Here is a 27,317-nt window from a genome sequence, read left to right on the forward strand (position 1 = left end):
CTCCGAAAGAGAATCAAGCATGTGTACAGGGGCATAAACGCAGCAGTGATAGGATTGGAGAGGTTCGGTGAGCAAATGAAGACCCTTTGAAGTCATATTGCATGGTACCCATTCCACGGGTTTCAACTACCCAGGTTTAAGGTATTCTTCCTTCAGCTAAAACATGCATGTGGAACCTAGAGTATGATCAACCATGTGATCGGGAGACGTGTTCAAATATGTCTCAGTTTTCCTCCCCTGGTACTCGGGTGCAACATTCCAGACGCTTTACTAACACTCTCCCCACTTGGAGAGTCAGTCCCTTTAACCTCCTGTTTGGCCCAGTTTGCAATTTCTGCGGAAGATGAACAGGAATAGCGAGAACTAATGAGAGACTAGCTGGAGGTGTCTGGACGGGCAAATTTAACTCTCATTTCCCACCAGGAAGAGGAATTAACCAAAGTCTCAGCGTGCCGTGCCGGAACCAGATTAGGGCCTGAAGCCATCCTGCGGTGTTGAGGCCAGGTCACAAGAAAGCGAGTTGAAGAAAGGAGCTCAGGGGCACTGTAATTCACAAACCTGCAGAGTTATAAATGACAGCTATCATCGAAAAATAGACTGAAGTAAGGCTGCCAAGAGGACTTGAAAGCGGGGCAGAATTGCAGGAAACCGATTTCAGGAGTTAGACTGGAATTGCATTGAAAGCATAGGAAAAGAGGCAGAACGTCCACAATGATGCACTTGGCCAAAAAGGGCATATGCGTTTTATCCTGAATATATTCAGGAAAAAACGCATACGCCCTTTTTGGCCAACCAAGCAAGCTTGCAAAGGAAATCTGCACTACAATGAAGTCTCACTTCCCCCCGGTCAAAAGGGCCATCTGAAAAAAGTGTAAAATCCAGAAAGGCAGGACAGGCCATGGAGAACTGGGAGCCTTGTTATGCTGATGGGCGGGATGTAAATTGCCAACAGACACTCGGGAGAAGTGTATGGTGTTTCCTGAAACATCTAAAAAACAAAGCAACAGAGCCTAGGGCACTTCCACTTATGGTCCTATAGCTTAGGGAAATTAAAATCAAAAAGACACAGCCACCCCAAAGTTTGGAACGGCTCTGTTTACAAGAACCTCGTTTTCAGTACAAGTTCAACATCGCAGAAAGTGAAAAATGGATAAAGAAGTTGTGGTATTTACTTACAAAGCAATATCACTCAGCAATGAAATCTATGTCATCAGGCCCTTAGCAGCACAATGAGTGGATTCAGGTATGATGATTCTAACTGAAATAAGTCACACAGAAAAAGAAACATCATAAGATATCAGTAATACACGGAATGGAAACTTGGCTACACAGGAACTGAATTACGGAACAGAACAGGGTCTCACATTTAGAAAAACAACTTATGCTTGCTTAAGGGTAAAGGTGAGTTGGGGAGCTGCATAAAACCAGAGATTGAAATGAGCACAGATAAAGTTCCTTAAGCCAAATATGGAATAGACAAGAGCTACTCCTTGCTCAACGAAATGGACTCAACACCGCATATTAAACGCCTAAGAATGTACCTGACTTGTAAGTATCTTAAAACCTATGGATTGCTATGTCTCTGAAAGAGAATCAAGCATGTGTACAGGGGCATAAACGCAGCAGTGATAGGATTGGAGAGGTTCGGTGAGCAAATGAAGACCCTTTGAAGTCATATTGCATGGTACCCATTCCACGGGTTTCAACTACCCAGGTTTAAGGTATTCTTCCTTCAGCTAAAACATGCATGTGGAACCCAAGTATGATCAACCATGTGAACGGGAGACGTGTTCAAATATGTCTCAGTTTTCCTCCCCTGGTACTCGGGTGCAACATTCCAGACGCTTTACTAACACTCTCCCCACTTGGAGAGTCAGTCCCTTTAACCTCCTGTTTGGCCCAGTTTGCAATTTCTGCGGAAGATGAACAGGAATAGCGAGAACCAATGAGAGGCTAGCTGGAGGTGTCTGGACGGGCAAATTTAACTCTCATTTCCCACCAGGAAGAGGAATTAACCAAAGGCTCAGCGTGCTGTACCGGAACCAGATTAGGGCCTGAAGCCATCCTGCGGTGTTGCGGCCAGGTCACAAGAAAGCGAGTTGAAGAAAGGAGCTCAGGGGCACTGTAATTCACAAACCTGCAGAGTTATAAATGACAGCTATCGTCCAAAAATAGACTGAAGTAAGGCTGCCAAGAGGACTTGAAAGCGGGGCAGAATTGCAGGAAACCGATTTCAGGAGGTAGACTGGAATTGCATTGAAAGCATAGGAAAAGAGGCAGAACGTCCACAATGATGCACTTGGCCAAAAAGGGCGTATGCGTTTTTTCCTGAATATATTCAGGAAAAAACGCATACGCCCTTTTTGGCCAACCAAGCAAGCTTGCAAAGGAAATCTGCACTACAATGAAGTCTCACTTCCACCCGGTCAAAAGGGCCATCTGAAAAAAGTGTAAAATCCAGAAAGGCAACAGGCCATTGAGAACTGGGAGCCTTGTTATGCTGATGGGCGGGATGTAAACTGCCAACAGACACTTGGGAGAAGTGTATTGTGTTTCCTGAAACATCTAAAAAACAAAGCAACAGAGCCTAGGGCACTTCCACTTATGGTCCTATAGCTTAGGGAAATTAAAATCAAAAAGACACAGCCACCCCAAAGTTTGGAACGGCTCTGTTTACAAGAACCTCGTTTACAGTACAAGTTCAACATCGCAGAAAGTGAAAAATGGATAAAGAAGTTGTGGTATTCACTTACAAAGCAATATCACTCAGCAATGAAATCTATGTCATCCGGCCCTTAGCAGCACAATGAGTGGATTCAGGTATGATGATTCTAACTGAAATAAGTCACACAGAAAAAGAATCATCATAAGATATCAGTAATACATGGAATGGAACCTTGGCTACACAGGAACTGAATTACAGAACAGAACAGGGTCTCAAATTTAGAAAAACAACTTATGCTTGCTTAAGGGTAAAGGTGAGTTGGGGTGCTGCATAAAACCAGAGATTGAAATGAGCACAGATAAAGTTCCTTAAGCCAAATATGGAATAGACAAGAGCTACTCCTTGCTCAACGAAATGGACTCAACACCGCATATTAAACGCCTAAGAATGTAACTGACTTGTAAGTATCTTAAAACCTATGGATTGCTATGTCTCCGAAAGAGAATCAAGCATGTGTACAGGGGCATAAACGCAGCAGTGATAGCATTGGAGAGGTTCGGTGAGCAAATGAAGACCCTTTGAAGTCATATTGCATGGTACCCATTCCACGGGTTTCAACTACCCAGGTTTAAGGTATTCTTCCTTCAGCTAAAACATGCATGTGGAACCTAGAGTATGATCAACCATGTGATCGGGAGACGTGTTCAAATATGTCTCAGTTTTCCTCCCCTGGTACTCGGGTGCAACATTCCAGACGCTTTACTAACACTCTCCCCACTTGGAAATTCAGTCCCTTTAACCTCCTGTTTGGCCCAGTTTGCAATTTCTGCGGAAGATGAACAGGAATAGCGAGAACTAATGAGAGACTAGCTGGAGGTGTCTGGACGGGCAAATTTAACTCTCATTTCCCACCAGGAAGAGGAATTAACCAAAGTCTCAGCATGCCGTGCCGGAACCAGATTAGGGCCTGAAGCCATCCTGCGGTGTTGAGGCCAGGTCACAAGAAAGCGAGTTGAAGAAAGGAGCTCAGGGGCACTGTAATTCACAAACCTGCAGAGTTATAAATGACAGCTATCGTCCAAAAATAGACTGAAGTAAGGCTGCCAAGAGGACTTGAAAGCGGGGCAGAATTGCAGGAAACCGATTTCAGGAGGTAGACTGGAATTGCATTGAAAGCATAGGAAAAGAGGCAGAACGTCCACAATGATGCACTTGGCCAAAAAGGGCGTATGCGTTTTTTCCTGAATATATTCAGGAAAAAACGCATACGCCCTTTTTGGCCAACCAAGCAAGCTTGCAAAGGAAATCTGCACTACAATGAAGTCTCACTTCCACCCGGTCAAAAGGGCCATCTGAAAAAAGTGTAAAATCCAGAAAGGCAACAGGCCATTGAGAACTGGGAGCCTTGTTATGCTGATGGGCGGGATGTAAACTGCCAACAGACACTTGGGAGAAGTGTATTGTGTTTCCTGAAACATCTAAAAAACAAAGCAACAGAGCCTAGGGCACTTCCACTTATGGTCCTATAGCTTAGGGAAATTAAAATCAAAAAGACACAGCCACCCCAAAGTTTGGAACGGCTCTGTTTACAAGAACCTCGTTTACAGTACAAGTTCAACATCGCAGAAAGTGAAAAATGGATAAAGAAGTTGTGGTATTCACTTACAAAGCAATATCACTCAGCAATGAAATCTATGTCATCCGGCCCTTAGCAGCACAATGAGTGGATTCAGGTATGATGATTCTAACTGAAATAAGTCACACAGAAAAAGAATCATCATAAGATATCAGTAATACATGGAATGGAACCTTGGCTACACAGGAACTGAATTACAGAACAGAACAGGGTCTCAAATTTAGAAAAACAACTTATGCTTGCTTAAGGGTAAAGGTGAGTTGGGGTGCTGCATAAAACCAGAGATTGAAATGAGCACAGATAAAGTTCCTTAAGCCAAATATGGAATAGACAAGAGCTACTCCTTGCTCAACGAAATGGACTCAACACCGCATATTAAACGCCTAAGAATGTAACTGACTTGTAAGTATCTTAAAACCTATGGATTGCTATGTCTCCGAAAGAGAATCAAGCATGTGTACAGGGGCATAAACGCAGCAGTGATAGCATTGGAGAGGTTCGGTGAGCAAATGAAGACCCTTTGAAGTCATATTGCATGGTACCCATTCCACGGGTTTCAACTACCCAGGTTTAAGGTATTCTTCCTTCAGCTAAAACATGCATGTGGAACCTAGAGTATGATCAACCATGTGATCGGGAGACGTGTTCAAATATGTCTCAGTTTTCCTCCCCTGGTACTCGGGTGCAACATTCCAGACGCTTTACTAACACTCTCCCCACTTGGAAATTCAGTCCCTTTAACCTCCTGTTTGGCCCAGTTTGCAATTTCTGCGGAAGATGAACAGGAATAGCGAGAACTAATGAGAGACTAGCTGGAGGTGTCTGGACGGGCAAATTTAACTCTCATTTCCCACCAGGAAGAGGAATTAACCAAAGTCTCAGCATGCCGTGCCGGAACCAGATTAGGGCCTGAAGCCATCCTGCGGTGTTGAGGCCAGGTCACAAGAAAGCGAGTTGAAGAAAGGAGCTCAGGGGCACTGTAATTCACAAACCTGCAGAGTTATAAATGACAGCTATCATCGAAAAATAGACTGAAGTAAGGCTGCCAAGAGGACTTGAAAGCGGGGCAGAATTGCAGGAAACCGATTTCAGGAGTTAGACTGGAATTGCATTGAAAGCATAGGAAAAGAGGCAGAACGTCCACAATGATGCACTTGGCCAAAAAGGGCATATGCGTTTTATCCTGAATATATTCAGGAAAAAACGCATACGCCCTTTTTGGCCAACCAAGCAAGCTTGCAAAGGAAATCTGCACTACAATGAAGTCTCACTTCCCCCCGGTCAAAAGGGCCATCTTAAAAAAGTGTAAAATCCAGAAAGGCAGGACAGGCCATGGAGAACTGGGAGCCTTGTTATGCTGATGGGCGGGATGTAAATTGCCAACAGACACTGGGGAGAAGTGTATGGTGTTTCCTGAAACATCTAAAAAACAAAGCAACAGAGCCTAGGGCACTTCCACTTATGGTCCTATAGCTTAGGGAAATTAAAATCAAAAAGACACAGCCACCCCAAAGTTTGGGACGCCTCTGTTTACAAGAACCTCGTTTACAGTACAAGTTCAACATCGCAGAAAGTGAAAAATGGATAAAGAAGTTGTGGTATTTACTTACAAAGCAATATCACTCAGCAATGAAATCTATGTCATCAGACCCTTAGCAGCACAATGAGTGGATTCAGGTATGATGATTCTAACTGAAATAAGTCACACAGAAAAAGAAACATCATAAGATATCACTAATACACGGAATGTAAACTTGGCTACACAGGAACTGAATTACAGAACAGAACAGGGTCTCAAATTTAGAAAACCAACTTATTCTTGCTTAAGGGTAAAGGTGAGTTGGGGTGCTGCATAGAACCAGAGATTGAAATGAGCACAGATAAAGTTCCTTAAGTCAAATATGGAATAGACAAGAGCTACTCCTTGCTCAACGAAATGGACTCAACACCCCATATTAAACGCCTAAGAATGTACCTGACTAGTAAGTATCGTAAAACCTATGGATTGCTATGTCTCCAAAAGAGAATCAAGCATGTGTACAGGGGCATAAACGCAGCAGTGATAGGATTGGAGAGATTCGGTGAGCAAATGAAGACCCTTTGAAGTCATATTGCATGGTACCCATTACACGGGTCTCAACTCTCCAGGTTTAAGGTATTCTTCCTTCAGCTAAAACATGCATGTGGAACCCAAGTATGATCAACCATGTGAATGGGAGACGTGTTCAAATATGTCTCAGTTTTCCTCCCCTGGTACTCGGGTGCAACATTCCAGACGCTTTACTAACACTCTCCCCACTTGGAGAGTCAGCACCTTTAACCTCCTCTTTGGCCCAGTTTGCAATTTCTGCGGAAGATGAACAGGAATAGCGAGAACCAATGAGAGGCTAGCTGGAGGTGTCTGGACGGGCCAATTTAACTCTCATTTCCCACCAGGAAGAGGAATTAACCAAAGGCTCAGTGTGCCGTTCCGAAACCAGATTAGGGCCTGAAGCCATCCTGCGGTGTTGCGGCCAGGTCACAAAAAAGCGAGTTGAAGAAAGGAGCTCAGGGGCACTGTAATTCACAAACCTGCAGAGTTATAAATGACAGCAATCGTCCAAAAATAGACTGAAGTAAGGCTGCCAAGAGGACTTGAATGCGGGGCAGAATTGCAGGAAACCGATTTCAGGAGGTAGACTGGAATTGCATTGAAAGCATAGGAAAAGAGGCAGAACGTCCACAATGATGCACTTGGCCAAAAAGGGCGTATGCGTTTTTTCCTGAATATATTCAGGAAAAAACGCATACGCCCTTTTTGGCCAACCAAGCAAGCTTGCAAAGGAAATCTGCACTACAATGAAGTCTCACTTCCCCCCGGTCAAAAGGGCCATCTGAAAAAAGTGTAAAATCCAGAAAGGCAGGACAGGCCATGGAGAACTGGGAGCCTTGTTATGCTGAAGGGCGGGATGTAAATTGCCAAAAACCACTCGGGAGAAGTGTATGGTGTTTCCTGAAACATCTAAAAAACAAAGCAACAGAGCCTAGGGCACTTCCACTTATGGTCCTATAGCTTAGGGAATTTAAAATCAAAAAGACACAGCCACCCCAAAGTTTGGAACGGCTCTGTTTACAAGAACCTCGTTTACAGTACAAGTTCAACATCGCAGAAAGTGAAAAATGGATAAAAAAGTTGTGGTATTTACTTACAAAGCAATATCACTCAGCAATGAAATCTGTGTCATCAGGCCCTTAGCAGCACAATGAGTGGATTCAGGTATGATGATTCTAACTTAAATAAGTCACACAGAAAAAGAAACATCATAAGATATCAGTAGGGCGGAGGTCGGGGCTGCGTAGTGGGAGGCGGACTGGCGAGGGGCGCCGGAAGAGCTGCAGGTGCGGCCCAGCGCCCGATTCCGCGGGCCTGCCGAGCCAGGAGGTACTGAGCCGCCGCCGCCGCCGCCGCCGCCCTCGGCCCGGCCTGCAGCGGGGTATGGGGGCGGTGCGGCCCCTCGGCCCCCTCCCCCTCTCTCCCTCCTCTCCACCCCTCCCCTTCCCGTGGTCCCGGGCTCCCGGACCCTCCCCCAGGGCCGCATTCTCCTCTCCCCGTCTTCCTGTCCTCTTCCGCTGTCCTCTCGTTCCCCACCCCCAAGCATAAACACCCCTCCGCGTCCCAGGCGTCTCCCGTCGCCCCTCCCCCCTCCCCGGGGGTCCGCCCTCCAGCGTTCCGGGGGTTCCCGAGGTCTCTCCAGCCGCAGCTTTCTGTAAGCGCGGTCCCGAAGATGGGAGGCGCGGTGAGTGCTGGTGAAGACAACGACGAGCTGATAGACCATCTGAAGGCGGCGCAGTACATCCGCTCCGAGCTGGTGGAGCAGGCCTTCCGAGCTGTTGACCGCGCCGACTATTACCTCGAGGAGTTTAAGGAGAACGCGTACAAGGACCTGGCGTGGAAGCACGGGAACATCCACCTCTCTGCTCCGTGCATCTATTCGGAGGTGATGGAGGCCCTGGACCTGCAGCCTGGCCTTTCCTTCCTGAACCTGGGCAGCGGCACCGGCTACCTCAGCTCCATGGTGGGGCTCATCCTCGGTCCTTTTGGTGTGAACCATGGGGTGGAACTCCATTCAGATGTGACAGAGTATGCGAAGCAGAAGCTGGACTTTTTCATCAGGACGAGTGACAGCTTCGACAAGTTTGACTTCTGCGAGCCCTCCTTCATCACCAGCAATTGCCTGGAGATCTCTCCAGGCTGCTCTCAGTATGACCGGGTGTACTGCGGGGCAGGCGTGCAGAAGCAGCACGAGGGGTACATGAAGAGCCTCCTCAAAGTCGGGGGCGTCCTGGTCATGCCGCTGGAAGAGAAGTTGACTAAGATAACTCGGATGGGTCCTTCCGCCTGGGAAACCAAAAAGATTCTGGCTGTGTCTTTTGCTCCACTCGTCCAGCCCTGCCAGTCGGAGTCAGGAGAATCACGACTTGTCCACACCCCTGGCGGTTCGCAGCCTCCAGGACCTGGCACGCATTGCCATCCGGGGCACCATTAAGAAGGTCATCCACCAGGAATCTGTGAACAAAAACGGGAACGGACTGAAGAACACTCCCAGGTTTAAACGGAGGAGAGTTCGCCGCCGCCGAATGGAAACGATTGTCTTTTTGGACAAAGAGGTGTTTGCCAGTCGGCTCTCCAACCCCTCTGATGACACCAGCTGCGGAGACCTGGAAGACGAGCGGCAAGAAGAAGAGGTGACAACCCCGCCGGACACCAAGCCCGAGCCCCCGGTGAACTTCCTGCGTGAGAAGGTCCTGAGCCTCCCTCTGCCAGATCCCCTGAAGTACTACCTGCTTTATTACAGAGAAAAGTAAGTCTGTGGTCCAGGGGAGGAGGCCAAGCCTTCCTGGAGGGCTGCCCGCAGCAGGTGCACTGGAGGAGGAAGGGGCTCCCGCTCTGCATCTCGTCTTCTCGTCTGTCCTTGACTGTCCTGTAGAGTTTTCATCCAGTCATCTGATTTCTGTAAACATAGTCTGACAAACATAAGGTGCAAGGGGGAATGTCTCAAAAGGGCGAGAGTCTCCTGGAGGAGGGGTTGACTTCACACTCTCAGGAAATGCTGAGGTCTACACGTGGAGGTGGCCTGGAGACCGTTTCTTACACAAGGTACACGTGTCTGCATCAGAAAGGAAAACTGAAGTTGAAATTAATCTGTGTTTCTTATAAAAGGTGAGACAAAAAGCACAAGTTGCTAAGTGTATGAAATCTTTTCTGAGTGGGACACGCCTATGTGCAAGTTTGAATTTTACAGAATCAACCTCTTAATTACTGGCACCGAGTAATTAAAGATTTATTAAAAGATTAATTTAAAAGATTTAACTAAATGTTTTAGTTATTTGGAACGTGGATACTTGATTGAAAAGCCCTCTCTTATTTTAAGTAAATTAATTACATCTTACGTGAGTTGTCAATTGTAATTTTAAAAAACAAAAATTGTGATGGGGAGAGGAATGAACGTATCAGATTGCCAGGTGTCTTTGTGGAATTGCAAAAGAATTCCAAGGCATTTTTTTCTGACACCTTTTGTTACCTTTAAAGTAACCAACATTGAGTAATCCCGTCAAAGAAAGTCCTGAAGAATGAAACAAGTGTTGTGTGTAAGTAATGAGCTGCATTACTTTTGCCCCAGAGACAGAGAGTACTGTTGACTCAACTTTAAATACAGTCAACGGTGTCTAAGGCTCAGTCCTCAGAGCAGGTGGGAAGTACTGGCTGCAGGAAATGGATTGGGGACGGTGTAGACGGCCTGTGGGTTGGTGTTTTGTTTTTTTTTTTCAGTTGGCTATTGTTCTGTAATCACATAACAGTACTGATTCATAGATTTTATCTTTTATAATTCTGGAGAAAAATATTTGTTAGTTTTTAATTTTTCCTAAGAACAAACGCGTGTTTGGTACATTGCATTAGAACAGTTTCACTCAAGTTTGACTTGTGGAATCCATCTTCTCCAGCGCTGTGTGTTGAGAGCTTCCTGTCTTATTAAGTCGTGGGTCTAGAAGAAGAGGCCGTCCTTTTAGTTAGGTGGCAGGATGTTTACAAGTGACACTGCTTCTTCCAAAACATTGGTTCTTTTCAGACTTTTCAGTTTTAACCAAAGTTAAACCCCAAATCAGAGTCATCCAGATTTTATGATTCATTTGATCTCTCAGCCTCTCAGGAGTTGCTGGATTTCAGTGTCTTTGTGGTTTTACCAGCTTCGCGGAGTTCTGGTTATTTTGTTTTGCCATTTATGCTTTTTTAAAGTAACTGAGTCATTTTATCACAGAACACTGCGTGCACACATAGCTGGGAAAGCGGGTATATTGCCCTAAATGGGTACCGTTAAGCTGTTGTAAAGAAGGGTTTCTTCATAGTCGTGTTTACCTGCCTTTAACTGAACGTCAAGCCTCATTGTCTCAGAGAGAAAAGCATGAGTCACGTTTACTTGCTAAGACTTCGGTTTGCAGATCTTGTTGACGTCATTCTACTTGATTTGTAGAGACCTCTGCAACACGTGGACGTTTTTGGACATGATATCTGAAATATTTTATATTAGGTGGCTTGACTAAATGTTTTTCTGTAATTGTATATGGATTTCCTTTTTTTTCAACCACATTTGCCTTTATGCTAGATTGTAGAAAGTCTTTGCGAGGCATAAGACATGTTTTCCCCTATGTATGTTAAACCTTTCCTAACATTTTGTATTTACATGTTGGTTTGTGACTTTTAAACCAGAATTTGGTTACAAGATATATATATATAGATATTGAATATAATATATGTGAAATAATTTGGTATTGATCTATCTAATAAACATAAAGGAGAATCATCAGTGAGTTTCCCTGTGTGTCAGCACCTTTCTCCGGAGTCAGTCTGAGACACTACTTTCTGTTTTCAGACAGATGACTTATATATATAGTCTGTGTTGTCTGCAAGCTCTGTATTGTAAACCACATTCTAGACAATGGCTGACTTTTGTGTTTCGATTAGTCTGTATTTTTATATGTGACTTTCGTCTTGCAAGTAGTGCAGCCATAGACATGTGCAAAACAAGCAACAAATGTATAATATTAAGCACATAAGACAGAAGCCAGCTGCGTATTTAAAAGTATTTTTGCCCATCTGGAACTTTCAGGGGATTAAGGCGAGAAATATGAAACAAAGGTTTTGATGAACTGATACACAAGCGATACCAATAAAGGTAGTTACGGCAAAAAAAAAAAAAAAAGATATCAGTAATACACGGAATGTAAACTTGGCTACACAGGAACTGAATTACAGAACAGAACAGGGTCTCAAATTTAGAAAACCAACTTATGCTTGCTTAAGGGGAAAGGTGAGTTGGGGTGCTGCATAAAACCAGAGATTGAAATGAGCACAGATAAAGTTCCTTAAGCCAAATATGGAATAGACAAGAGCTACTCCTTGCTCAACGAAATGGACTCAACACCCCATATTAAACGCCTAAGAATGTACCTGACTAGTAAGTATCTTAAAACCTATGGATTGCTATGTCTCCGAAAGAGAATCAAGCATGTGTACAGGGGCATAAACGCAGCAGTGATAGGATTGGAGAGGTTCGGTGAGCAAATGAAGACCCTTTGAAGTCATATTGCATGGTACCCATTCCACGGGTTTCAACTACCCAGGTTTTAGGTATTCTTCCTTCAGCTAAAACATGCATGTGGAACCCAGAGTATGATCAACCATGTGATCGGGAGACGTGTTCAAATATGTCTCAGTTTTCGTACCCTGGTACTCGGGTGCAACATTCCAGATGCTTTACTAACACTCTCCCGACTTGGAGAGTCAGTCCCTTTAACCTCCTGTTTGGCCCAGTTTGCAATTTCTGTGGAAGATGAACAGGAATAGCGAGAACCAATGAGAGGCTAGCTGGAGGTGTCTGGACGGGCAAACTTAACTCTCATTTCCCACCAGGAAGAGGAAATAACCAAAGGCTCAGCGTGCCGTGCCGGAACCAGATTAGGGCCTGAAGCCATCCTGCGGTGTTGCGGCCAGCTCAAAAGAAAGCGAGTTGAAGAAAGGAGCTCAGGGGCACTGTAATTCACAAACCTGCAGAGTTATAAATGACAGCTATCGTCCAAAAATAGACTGAAGTAAGGCTGCCAAGAGGACTTGAAAGCGGGGCAGAATTGCAGGAAACCGATTTCAGGAGGTAGACTGGAATTGCATTGAAAGCATAGGAAAAGAGGCAGAACGTCCACAATGATGCACTTGGCCAAAAAGGGTGTATGCGTTTTTTCCTGAATATATTCAGGAAAAAACGCATAGGCCCTTTTTGGCCAACCAAGCAAGCTTGCAAAGGAAATCTGCACTACAATGAAGTCTCACTTCCCCCCGGTCAAAAGGGCCATCTGAAAAAAGTGTAAAATCCAGAAAGGCAGGACAGGCCATGGAGAACTGGGAGCCTTGTTATGCTGATGGGCGGGATGTAAATTGCCAACAGACACTCGGGAGAAGTGTATGGTGTTTCCTGAAACATCTAAAAAACAAAGCAACAGAGCCTAGGGCACTTCCACTTATGGTCCTATAGCTTAGGGAAATTAAAATCAAAAAGACACAGCCACCCCAAAGTTTGGGACGCCTCTGTTTACAAGAACCTCGTTTACCGTACAAGTTCAATATCACAGAAAGTGAAAAATGGATAAAGAACTTGTGGTACTTACGTACAATGCAGTATCACTCAGCAATGAAATCTATGTCATCAGGCCCGAGGCAGCATAATGAGTAGATTCAGGTACGATGATTCTAACTGAAATAAGTCACACAGAAAAAGAAACATCATAAGATATCAGTAATACACGGAATGTAAACTTGGCTACACAGGAACTGAATTACAGAACAGAATAGGGTCTCAAATTTAGAAAAGCAACTTATGCTTGCTTAAGTGGAAAGGTGAGTTGGGGTGCTGCATAAAACCAGAGATTGAAATGAGCACAGATAAAGTTCCTTAAGCCAAATATGGAATAGACAAGAGCTACTCCTTGCTCAACGAAATGGACTCAACACCGCATATTAAACGCCTAAAAATGTACCTGACTAGTAAGTATCTTAAAACCTATGGATTGCTATGTCTCCGAAAGAGAATCAAGCATGTGTACAGGGGCATAAACGCAGCAGTGATAGGATTGGAGAGGTTTGGTGAGCAAATGAAGACCCTTTGAAGTCATATTGCATGGTACCCATTCCACGGGTTTCAACTACCCAGGTTTTAGGTATTCTTCCTTCAGCTAAAACATGCATGTGGAACCCAGAGTATGATCAACCGTGTGATCGGGAGACGTGTTCAAATATGTCTCAGTTTTCCTCCCCTGGTACTCGGGTGCAACATTCCAGACGCTTTACTAACACTCTCCCCACTTGGAGAGTCAGCGCCTTTAACCTCCTGTTTGGCACAGTTTGCAATTTCTGCGGAAGATGAACAGGAATAGCGAGAACCAATGAGAGGCTAGCTGGAGGTGTCTGGACGGGCAAATTTAACTCTCATTTCCCACCAGGAAGAGGAAATAACCAAAGGCTCAGTGTGCCGTACCAGAACCAGATTAGGGCCTGAAGCCATCCAGCGGTGTTGCGGCCAGCTCAAAAGAAAGCGAGTTGAAGAAAGGAGCTCAGGGGCACTGTAATTCATAAACCTGCAGAGTTATAAATGACAGCTATCGTCCAAAAATAGACTGAAGTTAGGCTGCCAAGAGGACTTGAAAGCGGGGCAGAATTGCAGGAAACCGATTTCAGGAGGTAGACTGGAATTGCATTGAAAGCATAGGAAAAGAGGCAGAACGTCCACAATGATGCACTTGGCCAAAAAGGGTGTATGCGTTTTTTCCTGAATATATTCAGGAAAAAACGCATACGCCCTTTTTGGCCAACCAAGCAAGCTTGCAAAGGAAATCTGCACTACAATGAAGTCTCACTTCCCCCCGGTCAAAAGGGCCATCTGAAAAAAGTGTAAAATCCAGAAAGGCAGGACAGGCCATGGAGAACTGGGAGCCTTGTTATGCTGATGGGCGGGATGTAAATTGCCAACAACCACTGGGGAGAAGTGTATGGTGTTTCCTGAAACATCTAAAAAACAAAGCAACAGAACCTAGGGCACTGCCACTTATGGTCCTATAGCTTAGGGAAATTAAAATCAAAAAGACACAGCCACCCCAAAGTTTGGAACGGCTCTGTTTACAAGAACCTCGTTTACAGTACAAGTTCAACATCGCAGAAAGTGAAAAATGGAGAAAGAAATTGTGGTATTTACTTACAAAGCAATATCACTCAGCAATGAAATCTGTGTCATCAGGCCCTTAGCAGCACAATGAGTGGATTCAGGTATGATGATTCTAACTGAAATAAGTCACACAGAAAAAGAAACATCATAAGATATCAGTAATACACGGAATGTAAACCACAGGAACTGAATTACGGAACAGAACAGGGTCTCAAATTTAGAAAACCAACTTATGCTTGCTTAAGGGGAAAGGTGAGTTGGGGTGCTGCATAAAACCAGAGACTGAAATGAGCACAGATAAAGTTCCTTAAGCTAAATATGGAATAGACAAGAGCTACTCCTTGCTCAACGAAATGGACTCAACACCCCATATTAAACGCCTAAGAATGTACCTGACTAGTAAGTATCTTAAAACCTATGGATTGCTATGTCTCCGAAAGAGAATCAAGCATGTGTACAGGGGCATAAACGCAGCAGTGATAGGATTGGAGAGGTTCGGTGAGCAAATGAAGACCCTTTGAAGTCATATTGCATGGTACCCATTCCACGGGTTTCAACTACCCAGGTTTTAGGTATTCTTCCTTCAGCTAAAACATGCATGTGGAACCCAGAGTATGATCAACCATGTGATCGGGAGACGTGTTCAAATATGTCTCAGTTTTCGTACCCTGGTACTCGGGTGCAACATTCCAGATGCTTTACTAACACTCTCCCGACTTGGAGAGTCAGTCCCTTTAACCTCCTGTTTGGCCCAGTTTGCAATTTCTGTGGAAGATGAACAGGAATAGCGAGAACCAATGAGAGACTAGCTGGAGGTGTCTGGATGGGCAAATTTAACTCTCATTTCCCACCAGGAAGAGGAATTAACCAAAGGCTCAGCGTTCCGGGCCAGAACCAGATTAGGGCCTGAAGCCATCCTGCGGTGTTGCGGCCAGGTCACAAGAAAGCGAGTTGAAGAAAGGAGCTCAGGGGCACTGTAATTCACAAACCTGCAGAGTTATAAATGAGAGCTATCGTCCAAAAATAGACTGAAGTAAGGCTGCCAAGAGGACTTGAAAGCGGGGCAGAATTGCAGGAAACCGATTTCAGGAGGTAGACTGGAATTGCATTGAAAGCATAGGAAAAGAGGCAGAACGTCCACAATGATGCACTTGGCCAAAAAGGGTGTATGCATTTTTTCCTGAATATATTCAGGAAAAAACGCATACGCCCTTTTTGGCCAACCAAGCAAGCTTGCAAAGGAAATCTGCACTACAATGAAGTCTCACTTCCCCCCGGTCAAAAGGGCCATCTGAAAAAAGTGTAAAATCCAGAAAGGCAGGACAGGCCATGGGGAACTGGGAGCCTTGTTATGCTGATGGGCGGGATGTATATTGCCAACAGACACTCGGGAGAAGTGTATGGTGTTTCCTGAAACATCTAAAAAACAAAGCAACAGAGCCTAGGGCACTTCCACTTATGGTCCTATAGCTTAGGGAAATTAAAATCAAAAAGACACAGCCACCCCAAAGTTTGGGACGCCTCTGTTTACAAGAACCTCGTTTACCGTACAAGTTCAATATCACAGAAAGTGAAAAATGGATAAAGAACTTGTGGTACTTACATACAATGCAGAATCACTCAGCAATGAAATCTATGTCATCAGGCCCGTAGCAGCATAATGAGTGATTTCAGGTACAATGATTCTAACTGAAATAAGTCACACAGAAAAAGAAACATCATAAGATATCAGTAATACACGGAATGTAAACTTGGCTACACAGGAACTGAATTACAGAACAGAACAGGTTCTCAAATTTAGAAAACCAACTTATGCTTGCTTAAGTGGAAAGGTGAGTTGGGGTGCTGCATAAAACCAGAGATTGAAATGAGCACAGATAAAGTTCCTTAAGCCAAATATGGAATAGACAAGAGCTACTCCTTGCTCAACGAAATGGACTCAACACCGCATATTAAACGCCTAAAAATGTACCTGACTAGTAAGTATCTTAAAACCTATGGATTGCTATGTCTCCGAAAGAGAATCAAGCATGTGTACAGGGGCATAAACGCAGCAGTGATAGGATTGGAGAGGTTTGGTGAGCAAATGAAGACCCTTTGAAGTCATATTGCATGGTACCCATTCCACGGGTTTCAACTACCCAGGTTTTAGGTATTCTTCCTTCAGCTAAAACATGCATGTGGAACCCAGAGTATGATCAACCGTGTGATCGGGAGACGTGTTCAAATATGTCTCAGTTTTCCTCCCCTGGTACTCGGGTGCAACATTCCAGACGCTTTACTAACACTCTCCCCACTTGGAGAGTCAGCGCCTTTAACCTCCTGTTTGGCACAGTTTGCAATTTCTGCGGAAGATGAACAGGAATAGCGAGAACCAATGAGAGGCTAGCTGGAGGTGTCTGGACGGGCAAATTTAACTCTCATTTCCCACCAGGAAGAGGAAATAACCAAAGGCTCAGTGTGCCGTACCAGAACCAGATTAGGGCCTGAAGCCATCCAGCGGTGTTGCGGCCAGCTCAAAAGAAAGCGAGTTGAAGAAAGGAGCTCAGGGGCACTGTAATTCATAAACCTGCAGAGTTATAAATGACAGCTATCGTCCAAAAATAGACTGAAGTTAGGCTGCCAAGAGGACTTGAAAGCGGGGTAGAATTGCAGGAAACCGATTTCAGGAGGTAGACTGGAATTGCATTGAAAGCATAGGAAAAGAGGCAGAACGTCCACAATGATGCACTTGGCCAAAAAGGGTGTATGCGTTTTTTCCTGAATATATTCAGGAAAAAACGCATACGCACTTTTTGGCCAACCAAGCAAGCTTGCAAAGGAAATCTGCACTACAATGAAGTCTCACTTCCCCCCGGTCAAAAGGGCCATCTGAAAAAAGTGTAAAATCCAGAAAGGCAGGACAGGCCATGGAGAACAGGGAGCCTTGTTATGCTGATGGGCGGGATGTAAATTGCCAACAACCACTGGGGAGAAGTGTATGGTGTTTCCTGAAACATCTAAAAAACAAAGCAACAGAACCTAGGGCACTGCCACTTATGGTCCTATAGCTTAGGGAAATTAAAATCAAAAAGACACAGCCACCCCAAAGTTTGGAACGGCTCTGTTTACAAGAACCTCGTTTACAGTACAAGTTCAACATCGCAGAAAGTGAAAAATGGAGAAAGAAATTGTGGTATTTACTTACAAAGCAATATCACTCAGCAATGAAATCTGTGTCATCAGGCCCTTAGCAGCACAATGAGTGGATTCAGGTATGATGATTCTAACTGAAATAAGTCACACAGAAAAAGAAACATCATAAGATATCAGTAATACACGGAATGTAAACCACAGGAACTGAATTACGGAACAGAACAGGGTCTCAAATTTAGAAAACCAACTTATGCTTGCTTAAGGGGAAAGGTGAGTTGGGGTGCTGCATAAAACCAGAGATTGAAATGAGCACAGATAAAGTTCCTTAAGCTAAATATGGAATAGACAAGAGCTACTCCTTGCTCAACGAAATGGACTCAACACCCCATATTAAACGCCTAAGAATGTACCTGACTAGTAAGTATCTTAAAACCTATGGATTGCTATGTCTCCGAAAGAGAATCAAGCATGTGTACAGGGGCATAAACGCAGCAGTGATAGGATTGGAGAGGTTCGGTGAGCAAATGAAGACCCTTTGAAGTCATATTGCATGGTACCCATTCCACGGGTTTCAACTACCCAGGTTTTAGGTATTCTTCCTTCAGCTAAAACATGCATGTGGAACCCAGAGTATGATCAACCATGTGATCGGGAGACGTGTTCAAATATGTCTCAGTTTTCGTACCCTGGTACTCGGGTGCAACATTCCAGATGCTTTACTAACACTCTCCCGACTTGGAGAGTCAGTCCCTTTAACCTCCTGTTTGGCCCAGTTTGCAATTTCTGTGGAAGATGAACAGGAATAGCGAGAACCAATGAGAGACTAGCTGGAGGTGTCTGGATGGGCAAATTTAACTCTCATTTCCCACCAGGAAGAGGAATTAACCAAAGGCTCAGCGTTCCGGGCCAGAACCAGATTAGGGCCTGAAGCCATCCTGCGGTGTTGCGGCCAGGTCACAAGAAAGCGAGTTGAAGAAAGGAGCTCAGGGGCACTGTAATTCACAAACCTGCAGAGTTATAAATGAGAGCTATCGTCCAAAAATAGACTGAAGTAAGGCTGCCAAGAGGACTTGAAAGCGGGGCAGAATTGCAGGAAACCGATTTCAGGAGGTAGACTGGAATTGCATTGAAAGCATAGGAAAAGAGGCAGAACGTCCACAATGATGCACTTGGCCAAAAAGGGCGTATGCATTTTTTCCTGAATATATTCAGGAAAAAACGCATACGCCCTTTTTGGCCAACCAAGCAAGCTTGCAAAGGAAATCTGCACTACAATGAAGTCTCACTTCCCCCCGGTCAAAAGGGCCATCTGAAAAAAGTGTAAAATCCAGAAAGGCAGGACAGGCCATGGGGAACTGGGAGCCTTGTTATGCTGATGGGCGGGATGTATATTGCCAACAGACACTCGGGAGAAGTGTATGGTGTTTCCTGAAACATCTAAAAAACAAAGCAACAGAGCCTAGGGCACTTCCACTTATGGTCCTATAGCTTAGGGAAATTAAAATCAAAAAGACACAGCCACCCCAAAGTTTGGGACGCCTCTGTTTACAAGAACCTCGTTTACCGTACAAGTTCAATATCACAGAAAGTGAAAAATGGATAAAGAACTTGTGGTACTTACATACAATGCAGAATCACTCAGCAATGAAATCTATGTCATCAGGACCGTAGCAGCATAATGAGTGATTTCAGGTACAATGATTCTAACTGAAATAAGTCACACAGAAAAAGAAACATCATAAGATATCACTAATACACGGAATGTAAACTTGGCTACACAGGAACTGAATTACAGAACAGAACAGGGTCTCAAATTTAGAAAACCAACTTATGCTTGCTTAAGGGGAAAGGTGAGTTGGGGTGCTGCATAAAACCAGAGATTGAAATGAGCACAGATAAAGTTCCTTAAGCCAAATATGGAATAGACAAGAGCTACTCCTTGCTCAACGAAATGGACTCAACACCCCATATTAAACGCCTAAGAATGTACCTGACTAGTAAGTATATTAAAACCTATGGATTGCTATGTCTCCGAAAGAGAATCAAGCATGTGTACAGGGGCATAAACGCAGCAGTGATAGGATTGGAGAGGTTCGGTGAGCAAATGAAGACCCTTTGAAGTCATATTGCATGGTACCCATTCCACGGGTTTCAACTACCCAGGTTTTAGGTATTCTTCCTTCAGCTAAAACATGCATGTGGAACCCAGAGTATGATCAACCATGTGATCGGGAGACGTGTTCAAATATGTCTCAGTTTTCGTACCCTGGTACTCGGGTGCAACATTCCAGACACTTTACTAACACTCTCCCCACTTGGAGAGTCAGCGCCTTTAACCTCCTGTTTGGCACAGTTTGCAATTTCTGCGGAAGATGAACAGGAATAGCGAGAACCAATGAGAGACTAGCTGGAGGTGTCTGGACGGGCAAATTTAACTCTCATTTCCCACCAGGAAGAGGAAATAACCAAAGGCTCAGCATGCCGTACCGGAACCAGATTAGGGCCTGAAGCCATCCTGCGGTGTTGCGGCCAGCTCAAAAGAAAGCGAGTTGAAGAAAGGAGCTCAGGGGCACTGTAATTCACAAACCTGCAGAGTTATAAATGACAGCTATCGTCCAAAAATAGACTGAAGTAAGGCTGCCGAGAGGACTTGAAAGCGGGGCAGAATTGTAGGAAACCGATTTCAGGAGGTAGACTGGAATTGCATTGAAAGCATAGGAAAAGAGGCAGAACGTCCACAATGATGCACTTGGCCAAAAAGGGCGTATGCGTTTTTTCCTGAATATATTCAGGAAAAAACGCATACGCCCTTTTTGGCCAACCAAGCAAGCTTGCAAAGGAAATCTGCACTACAATGAAGTCTCACTTCCCCCCGGTCAAAAGGGCCATCTGAAAAAAGTGTAAAATCCAGAAAGGCAGGACAGGCCATGGAGAACTGGGAGCCTTGTTATGCTGATGGGCGGGATGTAAATTGCCAACAACCACTCGGGAGAAGTGTATGGTGTTTCCTGAAACATCTAAAAAACAAAGCAACAGAACCTAGGGCACTTCCACTTATGGTCCTATAGCTTAGGGAAATTAAAATCAAAAAGACACAGCCACCCCAAAGTTTGGAACGGCTCTGTTTACAAGAACCTCGTTTACAGTACAAGTTCAACATCGCAGAAAGTGAAAAATGGATAAAGAAGTTGTGGTATTTACTGACAAAGCAATATCACTCAGCAATGAAATCTGTGTCATCAGGCCCTTAGCAGCACAATGAGTGGATTCAGGTATGATGATTCTAACTGAAATAAGTCACACAGAAAAAGAAACATCATAAGATATCAGTAATACACGGAATGTAAACTTGGCTACACAGGAACTGAATTACAGAACAGAACAGGGTCTCAAATTTAGAAAACCAACTTATGCTTGCTTAAGGGGAAAGGTGAGTTGGGGTGCTGCATAAAACCAGAGATTGAAATGAGCACAGATAAAGTTCCTTAAGCCAAATATGGAATAGACAAGAGCTACTCCTTGCTCAACGAAATGGACTCAAAACCCCATATTAAATGCCTAAGAATGTACCTGACTAGTAAGTATCTTAAAACCTATGGATTGCTATGTCTCCAAAAGAGAATCAAGCGTGTGTACAGGGGCATAAATGCAGCAGTGATAGGATTGGAGAGGTTCGGTGAGCAAATGAAGACCCTTTGAAGTCTTATTGCACGGTACCCATTCCACGGGTCTCAACTCTCCAGGTTTAAGGTATTCTTCCTTCAGCTAAAACATGCATGTGGAACTCAGAGTATGATCAACCATGTGAACGGGAGACGTGTTCAAATATGTCTCAGTTTTCCTACCCTGGTACTCGGGTGCTACATTCCAGACGCTTTACTAACACTCTCCCCACTTGGAGAGTCAGTCCCTTTAACCTCCTGTTTGGCCCAGTTTGCAATTTCTGCGGAAGATGAACAGGAATAGTGAAAACCAATGAGAGGCTAGCTGCAGGTGTCTTGACGGGCAAATTTAACTCTCATTTCCCACCAGGAAGGGGAATTAACCAAAGGCTCAGCGTGCCGTGCCGGAACCAGATTAGGGCCTGAAGCCATCCTGCGGTGTTGCGGCCAGGTCACAAGAAAGCGAGTTGAAGAAAGGAGCTCAGGGGCACTGTAATTCACAAACCTGCAGAGTTATAAATGACAGCTATCGTCCAAAAATAGACTGAAGTTAGGCTGCCAAGAGGACTTGAAAGCGGGGCAGAATTGCACGAAACCAATTTCAGGAGGTAGACTGGAATTGCATTGAAAGCATAGGAAAAGAGGCAGAACGTCCACAATGATGCACTTGGCCAAAAAGGGCGTATGCGTTTTTTCCTGAATATATTCAGGAAAAAACGCATACGCCCTTTTTGGCCAACCAAGCAAGCTTGCAAAGGAAATCTGCACTACAATGAAGTCTCACTTCCCCCCGGTCAAAAGGGCCATCTGAAAAAAGTGTAAAATCCAGAAAGGCAGGACAGGCCATGGAGAACTGGGAGCCTTGTTATGCTGATGGGCGGGATGTAAATTGCCAACAGACACTCAGGAGAAGTGTATGGTGTTTCCTGAAACATCTAAAAAACAAAGCAACAGAGCCTAGGGCACTGCCACTTATGGTCCTATAGCTTAGGGAAATTAAAATCAAAAAGACACAGCCACCCCAAAATTTGGGACGCCTCCGTTTACAAGAACCTCGTTTACCGTACAAGTTCAATATCACAGAAAGTGAAAAATGGATATAGAACTTGTGGTACTTACGTACAATGCAGTATCACTCAGCAATGAAATCTATGTCATCAGGCCCGTAGCAGCATAATGAGTGGATTCAGGTACGATGATTCTAACTGAAATAAGTCACACAGAAAAAGAAACATCATAAGATATCACTAATACACGGAATGTAAACTTGGCTACACAGGAACTGCATTCCAAAACAGAACAGGGTCTCAAATTTAGAAAACCAACTTATGCTTGCTTAAGGGGAAAGGTGAGTTGGGGTGCTGCATAAAACCAGAGATTGAAATGAGCACAGATAAAGTTCCTTAAGCCAAATATGGAATAGACAAGAGCTACTCCTTGCTCAACGAAATGGACTCAAAACCCCATATTAAACGCCTAAGAATGTACCTGACTAGTAAGTATCTTAAAACCTATGGATTGCTATGTCTCCGAAAGAGAATCAAGCATGTGTACAGGGGCATAAACGCAGCAGTGATAGGATTGGAGAGGTTCGGTGAGCAAATGAAGACCCTTTGAAGTCATATTGCATGGTACCCATTCCACGGGTTTCAACTACCCAGGTTTTAGGTATTCTTCCTTCAGCTAAAACATGCATGTGGAACCCAGAGTATGATCAACCGTGTGATCGGGAGACGTGTTCAAATATGTCTCAGTTTTCCTCCCCTGGTACTCGGGTGCAACATTCCAGACGCTTTACTAACACTCTCCCCACTTCGAGAGTCAGCGCCTTTAACCTCCTGTTTGGCACAGTTTGCAATTTCTGCGGAAGATGAACAGGAATAGCGAGAACCAATGAGAGGCTAGCTGGAGGTGTCTGGACGGGCAAATTTAACTCTCATTTCCCACCAGGAATAGGAAATAACCAAAGGCTCAGTGTGCCGTACCGGAACCAGATTAGGGCCTGAAGCCATCCTGCGGTGTTGCGGCCAGCTCAAAAGAAAGCGAGTTGAAGAAAGGAGCTCGGGGGCACTGTAATTCACAAACCTGCAGAGTTATAAATGACAGCTATCGTCCAAAAATAGACTGAAGTTAGGCTGCCAAGAGGACTTGAAAGCGGGGCAGAATTGCAGGAAACCGATTTCAGGAGGTAGACTGGAATTGCATTGAAAGCATAGGAAAAGAGGCAGAACGTCCACAATGATGCACTTGGCCAAAAAGGGCGTATGCGTTTTTTCCTGAATATATTCAGGAAAAAACGCATACGCCCTTTTTGGCCAACCAAGCAAGCTTGCAAAGGAAATCTGCACTACAATGAAGTCTCACTTCCCCCCGGTCAAAAGGGCCATCTGAAAAAAGTGTAAAATCCAGAAAGGCAGGACAGGCCATGGAGAACTGGGAGCCTTGTTATGCTGATGGGCGGGATGTAAATTGCCAACAACCACTGGGGAGAAGTGTATGGTGTTTCCTGAAACATCTAAAAAACAAAGCAACAGAACCTAGGGCACTTCCACTTATGGTCCTATAGCTTAGGGAAATTAAAATGAAAAAGACACAGCCACCCCAAAGTTTGGAACGGCTCTGTTTACAAGAACCTCGTTTACAGTACAAGTTCAACATCGCAGAAAGTGAAAAATGGATAAAGAAGTTGTGGTATTTACTTACAAAGCAATATCACTCAGCAATGAAATCTGTGTCATCAGGCCCTTAGCAGCACAATGAGTGGATTCAGGTATGATGATTCTAACTGAAATAAGTCACACAGAAAAAGAAACATCATAAGATATCAGTAATACACAGAATGTAAACTTGGCTACACAGGAACTGAATTACAGAACAGAACAGGGTCTCAAATTTAGAAAACCAACTTATGCTTGCTTAAGGGGAAAGGTGAGTTGGGGAGCTGCATAAAACCAGAGATTGAAATGAGCACAGATAAAGTTCCTTAAGCCAAATATGGAATAGACAAGAGCTACTCCTTGCTCAACGAAATGGACTCAACACCCCATATTAAACGCCTAAGAATGTACCTGACTAGTAAGTATCTTAAAACCTATGGATTGCTATGTCTCCGAAAGAGAATCAAGCATATGTACAGGGGCATAAACGCAGCAGTGATAGGATTGGAGAGGTTCGGTGAGCAAATGAAGACCCTTTGAAGTCATATTGCATGGTACCCATTCCACGGGTTTCAACTACCCAGGTTTTAGGTATTCTTCCTTCAGCTAAAACATGCATGTGGAACCCAGAGTATGATCAACCATGTGATCGGGAGACGTGTTCAAATATGTCTCAGTTTTCGTACCCTGGTACTCGGGTGCAACATTCCAGATGCTTTACTAACACTCTCCCAACTTGGAGAGTCAGTCCCTTTAACCTCCTGTTTGGCCCAGTTTGCAATTTCTGTGGAAGATGAACAGGAATAGCGAGAACCAATGAGAGACTAGCTGGAGGTGTCTGGATGGGCAAATTTAACTCTCATTTCCCACCAGGAAGAGGAATTAACCAAAGGCTCAGTGTGACGTATCGGAACCAGATTAGGGCCTGAAGCCATCGTGCGGTCTTGCGGCCAGGTCACAAGAAAGCGAGTTGAAGAAAGGAGCTCAGGGGCACTGTAATTCACAAACCTGCAGAGTTATAAATGACAGCTATCGTCCAAAAATAGACTGAAGTAAGGCTGCCAAGAGGGCTTGAAAGCGGGGCAGAATTGCAGGAAACCGATTTCAGGAGGTAGACTGGAATTGCATTGAAAGCATAGGAAAAGAGGCAGAACGTCCACAATGATGCACTTGGCCAAAAAGGGCGTATGCGTTTTTTCCTGAATATATTCAGGAAAAAACGCATACGCACTTTTTGGCCAACCAAGCAAGCTTGCAAAGGAAATCTGCACTACAATGAAGTCTCACTTCCCCCCGGTCAAAAGGGCCATCTGAAAAAAGTGTAAAATCCAGAAAGGCAGGACAGGCCATGGGGAACTGGGAGCCTTGTTATGCTGATGGGCGGGATGTAAATTGCCAACAGACACTCGGGAGAAGTGTATGGTGTTTCCTGAAACATCTAAAAAACAAAGCAACAGAGCCTAGGTCACTTCCACTTATGGTCTTATAGCTTAGGGAAATTAAAATCAAAAAGACACAGCCACCCCAAAGTTTGGGACGCCTCTGTTTACAAGAACCTCGTTTACCGTACAAGTTCAATATCACAGAAAGTGAAAAATGGATAAAGAACTTGTGGTACTTACATACAATGCAGTATCACTCAGCAATGAAATCTATGTCATCAGGCCCGTAGGAGCATAATGAGTGATTTCAGGTACGATGATTCTAACTGAAATAAGTCACACAGAAAAAGAAACATCGTAAGATATCACTAATACACGGAATGTAAACTTGGCTACACAGGAACTGAATTACAGAACAGAACAGGTTCTCAAATTTAAAAAACCAACTTATGCTTGCTTAAGGGTAAAGGTGAGTTGGGGTGCTGCATAAAACCAGAGATTGAAATGAGCACAGATAAAGTTCCTTAAGCCAAATATGGAATAGACAAGAGCTACTCCTTGCTCAACGAAATGGACTCAACACCCCATATTAAACGCCTAAGAATGTACCTGACTAGTAAGTATCTTAAAACCTATGGATTGCTATGTCTCCGAAAGAGAATCAAGCATGTGTACAGGGGCATAAACGCAGCAGTGATAGGATTGGAGAGGTTCGGTGAGCAAATGAAGACCCTTTGAAGTCATATTGCATGGTACCCATTCCACGGGTTTCAACTACCCAGGTTTTAGGTATTCTTCCTTCAGCTAAAACATGCATGTGGAACCCAGAGTATGATCAACCATGTGATCGGGAGACGTGTTCAAATATGTCTCAGTTTTCCTCCCCTGGTACTCGGGTGCAACATTCCAGACGCTTTACTAACACTCTCCCCACTTGGAGAGTCAGCGCCTTTAACCTCCTGTTTGGCACAGTTTGCAATTTCTGCGGAAGATGAACAGGAATAGCGAGAACCAATGAGAGACTAGCTGGAGGTGTCTGGACGGGCAAATTTAACTCTCATTTCCCACCAGGAAGAGGAAATAACCAAAGGCTCAGCATGCCATACCGGAACCAGATTAGGGCCTGAAGCCATCCTGTGGTGTTGCGGCCAGCTCAAAAGAAAGCGAGTTGAAGAAAGGAGCTCAGGGGCACTGTAATTCACAAACCTGCAGAGTTATAAATGACAGCTATCGTCCAAAAATAGACTGAAGTAAGGCTGCCAAGAGGACTTGAAAGCGGGGCAGAATTGCAGGAAACCGATTTCAGGAGGTAGACTGGAATTGCATTGAAAGCATAGGAAAAGAGGCAGAACGTCCACAATGATGCACTTGGCCAAAAAGGGCGTATGCGTTTTTTCCTGAATATATTCAGGAAAAAACGCATACGCACTCTTTGGTCAACCAAGCAAGCTTGCAAAGGAAATCTGCACTACAATGAAGTCTCACTTCCCCCCGGTCAAAAGGGCCATCTGAAAAAAGTGTAAAATCCAGAAAGGCAGGACAGGCCATGGAGAACTGGGAGCCTTGTTATGCTGATGGGCGGGATGTAAATTGCCAACAGACACTCGGGAGAAGTGTATGGTGTTTCCTTAAACATCTAAAAAACAAAGCAACAGAGCCTAGGGCACTGCCACTTATGGTCCTATAGCTTAGGGAAATTAAAATCAAAAAGACACTGCCACCCCAAAGTTTGGGACGCCTCTGTTTACAAGAACCTCGTTTACAGTACAAGTTCAACATCGCAGAAAGTGAAAAATGGATAAAGAAGTTGTGGTATTTACTTACAAAGCAATATCACTCAGCAATGAAATCTATGTCACCAGGGCCTTAGCAGCACAATGAGTGGATTCAGGTATGATGATTCTAACTGAAATAAGTCACACAGAAAAAGAAA

At 44.4% G+C, this 27,317-nt stretch overlaps 1 long non-coding RNA gene and 1 pseudogene across 3 annotated transcripts in view; one reads left to right on the forward strand and one right to left on the reverse strand.

Moving 5' to 3' along the window:
• The window catches only part of LOC307181391, a 1,281,417-nt gene that overhangs the window by 877,959 nt on the left and 376,141 nt on the right, over positions 1-27,317 (reverse strand). The gene's annotated exons all lie outside the window — the stretch shown is intronic.
• Positions 7,790-9,323, forward strand: LOC307181388 (protein-L-isoaspartate O-methyltransferase domain-containing protein 2-like; annotated as a pseudogene). Its single transcript has one exon. The product of its transcript is annotated as a protein-L-isoaspartate O-methyltransferase domain-containing protein 2-like (transcript).

The sequence above is a fragment of the Stenella coeruleoalba genome (assembly GCF_951394435.1).
Source record: "Stenella coeruleoalba genome assembly, contig: scaffold_63, whole genome shotgun sequence".
In the NCBI taxonomy this organism is placed as follows: Eukaryota; Metazoa; Chordata; class Mammalia; order Artiodactyla; family Delphinidae; genus Stenella; species Stenella coeruleoalba.